Genomic DNA, 6,112 nt, shown 5'->3' with positions numbered 1-6,112 from the left:
AATGGGTTATCTTAGGAGTAGCAGCTTTAAAAGTAAGCTCCTTCTGGCTATCTTGCTCAAACTTGCCAAACTGGTCTTTTAAATCATGTTCTGATACTGCAAAAAGACCCTCATCTTGCCAAACAGATGCCAGAGATGAGCTAAATGAACTATGTTTTAAAAAAATTATCCAACTTCAGGTATTCTGGTCTGGCAACGAAAAATAGACCAGCACCAGGAAAACTGAAATCTTCCATTCAATAATCTCTTTTAATGGTCAAATCTCAGATTCATCTTTTTCACCAGTAAAACCCAAACAGCATTTATAAAGAAATTTCATCTCTGATGGACTGAGGAGCTCCAGGAGTGGTAGAAACATTATAAAGTTCTCTAGTTTTCCATGGAGAAGGAACAGGGAGTGGATAAATGCATTAACTCCAAATTACTTCCCCTTGAATATAAAATTCAATAGATGAAGTCTCTGCTTGTCAGCTTTTAAAATTCTATTTGCCAGGAAAATATCCTATCTCTAATGAGCTTATATTTTGCCAAATAAAATTTTCTATCACCAAATCAGAAAATAATAGATGATGCTATCTCCCGGGGTAGGGTAGAGCAAAACAAAAATCACCACACATGTATGAGCTTTGTGTGCTTCCCACTAGCTGTCATGAAAATAGTGTGTTCCCTAGGTGGTCAGAGGCAGAGTAGGAATTCCCCTAGGAAGTTCAGGATTAGAGTTATTATTTCCATCATCCATGGCTCTAAAGCAATAGAGGCATTGTGTTTATATTATGTTCAAGCTTAATTTTTGAAGGGGAACATTGTTATGATCTTGTAGAGTTAAGCTTATTTTGATGTTTTTCAAATAGAGAAAAACTCAACTTAGGAAACAAGAAGCTAAAAATGTTCAGAAACCACAAACATAAAAGTATATTTTCTTTCCAAACTAATCTAGAGTTAGTGTAAATCCATCTACAGCATAAAGTAAACCATCCCTGATCTCAAGTGATCAGAATTCATCATAGTTTCTGCTCACTGTGCCCATCAGCGTGTTTCATATGAATGGCTGGGGTATACAGTTGTGCAGTTTTGTGCATCATATACAGGCACAAACTGAGGGGTTAGAGTGGAGATTCAAACCCAACTCTCTATGTACTGCAGTGCTTCTTAGCATCCGTTTGCCCTTGCTGAGCCCCCCCTTCACCCCAAGGTTCTTCCTTCCTTCCTTGGAACAAAGAACAAAGGCACTCTGTGCTATTTAGGCTGGAAGGGGGTACATTTCTCTAGTTACCATATAGACTAACAGTAACCTTGCTTAACAGGCTGAGACCATGAAGAATGGAGCCCTTTCCCAAGACTCAGGGGATAATTTCTCAAGAGGAAACAGAAAGGTTATGAGAACGTGATGTTGTGTGTGACTCACCAGGAAACAATATTTTCCAGACACAGCAGGGCAGTGTACATAGGAAATCACAGTGGTTGTGATAGCATGCCTAAGATGTGGCAAGCTGAAGCTAGATGAAAATCCCAGCACTGAGGAAGAAGGGGGAGGCACTCAGTCCTACCCTAGCTGAGGAGATATTGGCACTGGAGAGGGAGAGTCAGTTTTTCCAGAGGTATTGGCCCTGGCAGGTAGGCCACACTCCAGTGGAAGACCACAAATCCAAGAGTATACTAGTAGTGCAAAACTGTATTTGACCCGCTTAGAATAAAAACAGAAAGACACAAAGCAGGGTGGGTAGGGAGGCATTGATGAAGGAGATGGAATTGTTCCAAAATACATTGTATGAAGAACTATATAAGAACTAATAAAAGGAATGAAAGAACTAATGAAAAAGAAAAGCTGTCATATCTCAACAAGGATGCATATGTAAGTACTCAAAGGTAGCTACAGGAGTAGGGATTCCAAGGGCACAGTGTGGATGTTCTCACTCCTCTGAGTTTACTTTCTCCCAGTACTTCTATTTGTTTGATTACAATTTTCCCCAGGAGAATGGTCCAGGAGACAGAACTTAGTGGTGGGGGGTTGGCCATCAGATGAGAAAGGCATCAAGGTGGTTCGACTGCATTACTGAGTGAGGCTGTGTAGTGGGATATTCACTTTGTCTCCTTCTGTGGCACTGACCACGCCCATTGGGGGGTGGAGCCATAGGCGGAAGTGACCCGTGGAGGGGTCGGAGGGGGCGCCAGAAAAGGCCTCCTCTTTCAGGGTGACTCAGACAGTAGAGGATCGGGTTGAATTTCCTGGGTGTTCATCTGTCTAGGTTGTAAGTTATTTCTCCCTGAATAAACATCTATTCGGCCTATTTGTTTATTCTGATCCTTATTTACCGCAATATCTGGTGTCAGAAGTGGGATTTACCTGCGTTCTGCCCCCAAGCGGCAGAAGCCACCCCCCCATTATTTTTTACCATATTCTATGTATGTATACTTTTCCTGTATTCAAGACATTTTGTATATTGATACAATTTGGGATATTTATCTTGCTGCCCTTATAGTTCTACCTCTTGTCTTGACACTTATACTCTACCTCTATTTTAGGGATTTACATGTAGGTATATGGAACTAGTTAGAATGTTTAAGTATTTGTTCCTGCTTTGGGCCCAGGGAAAGTTTTAATCAGTCTTTTAGCTAAGTTCCCCAGTATTACAGATTATCTCACTCACATTTCCTGTATCCATGAGATTAGTCAGATATAGATGCCTAACCAATCACTTCATAGACATGCAGAACATGGCATTTAAATGTTTTAATATTAGTACTCCATTGACATGAGACACTGTTGCTCCTGACAGCACTGTGCACTTTCCCGAAAAAATGTTGGACACTGTTGTTGCTCCTGCTGGAGTTCAATCTCGCCTCAGCTAATGGCCTGTTGGGCATAGAATTGCCCCCACCTGACCACTGGATTTGGACATGAAGTCCTATGTGCTTGCAGGACATAAATATAGAAGACTGTTTGACCTTGCCAAGTCAGGGTAAGACAGCCATTCTATTTCCCTGCTGTTGTTGTGGTCTGTCAGTTCTCTTGGCCTCAGCCAAATCTGGGTGTACCAACGTCGTTGTGAGACCTAGGGTGACTGTTCAGGTGGCTTGCTTGTTTCTGTCCTTGCTGCACCTTTGAGTTGTCCATCCACATTTCCTGTCTACTCTAGTATTGTTATTTTCCTTCAGGTCTTGATGAGGTTGAAGATTAAACTATCACACTATTATTCTCTCTCCTAGTTAGATATATTAGGTACTAGACTTACGTTTTTCCAGCTTAGGACAACTCTGTTGTAAACTCCATTATGCCCTCACCCTAGGACTAGATTTGTAGGTCATTTTGTTCTCGATTTTCCTTTCTTGGGGCACACTTGTTATTCACTGTTTTGTATATAGTTTTGTATTAAGCCTAAATCTTTCTTTTTAGACTAAAAGGGGAATTGTAGTGGGATATTCACTTGTCTCCTTCAGGCACTGACCACGCCCATTGGGGGGTGGAGCCATAGGCGGAAGTGACCTGTGGAAGGGGGTCGGAGGGGGCCAGAAAAGGCTCTCTCTTCTGGCGTGACTCGGGACAGGAGAGGATCGGGCTGAATTTCCTGGTGTTCATCTGTCTAGGTTGTAAGTTATTTCTCCCTGAATAAACATCTATTCGGCCTATTTGTTTATCCTGATCCTTATTTACCTCAATATCGCTGACTCTATGAAAACGACTCATGTGATCAGCTGTCCCCAGGGGAACAGCCCTAAGTTTGACTTAGAGAGTGGTGTGTCCTGGACCTCAGTTACATGGGTCTGGTTTGTTTCCCCATTTTCATATCTAACTAACTGTGTTTGCTTGAACAAAGCACTTTTTGCTTCAGCCTCCTGTGTCCTCCCCAATAAATATTTATGTGCCCAGTTACACATCAGACTTTTAAATGTAATCATGCCAATAATAGTAATCATCTCCCAGGACTGTTATGAGAAATAAATGAGGCATTCTTTTAAAAGTGGTAGTTACATGCCTGGCAGAGATTCAAAGAAACTACAGAACAAAGACTCAGGGAGGTGATGAGTACTTTCATCTGTAAATTTCTGTGTAGTTTGAAAGCACTTTGATAGCCACTATCTCTTTAAAATAATCTTGTAGGTAGAGGTAGGCATGATATATCTACTCCCCCATTTTCTATGTGAAGATATGGAATCAGTTTCAGCACTTGGCTGTATTCCTGACTGTAAAGGGCAGTTGTATATAAATTGGCCAAATACTTCAGACTCAATTACCGACTGATATTTTATAAGTAAAGGAGTTCAATAAGAAATAGAGACATTCCATTTGTTTTTCTGGACCTTATAGAGAGAAAGATGTTTTTAAGAAAAGCTTATTAGGGGCTAGAGAGATAGCTCAGTTGGTAAAGAAAGGGCTTTGCTATGCAGCATGAGACTCAAACCCATGTGAAAAAGCTGAGTGTCAGCACACATTTATAATCCCAGTGTTATGAAGGAGACAGGTGACCCCAGAGTTTATTGATTAGCCAATCCACTACTTTATTTAGTGATGTGGTTTGAATAGGAATAGCTCCCATAGACTCTTTGTGTTTGAGGGTTCAACCCACAGCACATGACACTATGAGGTGTAGCCTTGTTGGAGTAGGTATGGCCTTGTTGGAAGAAGTGTATTATTGTGAGACAGGCTTTGAGGTGTCATAGCTCAAGCTATACCTAGTATGATAGTCTCCTGTTGCTGCTAGGCATATTGAGATGTAGAACTCTCAGTTTCTTCTCCAGTACCATGTCTGCCTTCATACTACGCTTCTTGCCATAATGGCCTAAACCAGTACCAATTAAATTTTTTGTTTGTTTTTTTTCAAGAGTTGCTGTGGTCATGGTGTCTCCTCATAACAATAGAAACCCCAACTAAGACAGGTAAGTTCCAAGCCAACAAGAAACCAAGTTTCAGAAAAGAGGGTGGATGATGCCTGAGGAATGTCACTCAGTGTTGAACTCCAGCTTCCATACTCATGAACACATACATGCAACCCTCCTCCCACAAAAATATGACTCAGCCATGTGATTGCACTTATTGGGTTAAAGAGTTACTGGATGCAAGGAGAATGCTGAAGAACTTAATATATAATAGATGAAAATATTGGAAGGATAATAATGGTCTTTTTAATCTACATAATGGAAAACTTTAAGAGATTTAAATTGGAAGTAAAAACAACAACAGTAATAATAGATTTTTGCTTCACTGATGTGTGTAATAGTTTGGAAAAGCCTATTAATGAAGATTTGGAAAGCCAGGCATTGTAGCTTGTTATCCTAGTTTTTTGGGTGGTTGGCTAGAAAGACTTGTAGCTCAAGGTGATTGGATTACATGTTGAGCTCTAAAGCAGCCCGTGGTACTTGGTGAGCCTTTTAATCTCAAAATAAATAAAATTAAGGGTTGGAGAATATAGTTCAGTGGCAGGGAACTTGCCTAGCATATGCAGGGCCCTAGGTTTGATACTCAGTACTGAAAAAAGAGTTTATACATTTTTTCACTACGTATAATGCAAAGTCTTGAATGATATATTTGAATGTTATTTATAGGTGGAAACTGAACTAGGAAGATTTGGCAATGGCTTCTTTCTTTGATTAGCAAACATTCAGATGGCTCAATGGCAGGAGAAGAATACTACATTTGTTCAAGTATTTTTTTTAAATTTTATTTTTTTAGTCATTTTGTAGAAAAGTTGTAATAATAAAATGCATTCAAAGCTTCTCTATCAAATCATGTTTTCATATATACTTATTTTCCAAATTATTATTTTATATTGATTCTTTTGGTAATTTCACATCATGCACCCCAATCACACTCATTTCCCAGTCCTTCCATGTCTCCCCCTCAACTGTTGTCACCTCCCCAAAAAGAAAAAGAGGTCAAACAAAAGCATCTCGATGATCCCACTTGACAACAACCTGATTTTCTATCAATCTCACACCTGTGACACCTGTCTCATGTCAAGTTCTGCAGTGCATATGCACTGCACCCCTCTGACCTCCCCGCCTCTATGTCACGTGTTTGTTCATTGCAGTGACATCGAAAGCCGCAGTGGGTCACATGGTATACCATTTTGTCAGGAACAGTTTTACTTGCAAGTGTTCACTGCAATGAGTCTTC

This window comes from Phodopus roborovskii, unplaced genomic scaffold, assembly GCF_943737965.1.
Source record: "Phodopus roborovskii unplaced genomic scaffold, PHOROB, whole genome shotgun sequence".
In the NCBI taxonomy this organism is placed as follows: domain Eukaryota; kingdom Metazoa; phylum Chordata; class Mammalia; order Rodentia; family Cricetidae; genus Phodopus; species Phodopus roborovskii.
The sequence above is the reverse complement of the archived record's forward strand: the minus strand, read 5'-3'. Positions refer to the sequence as shown.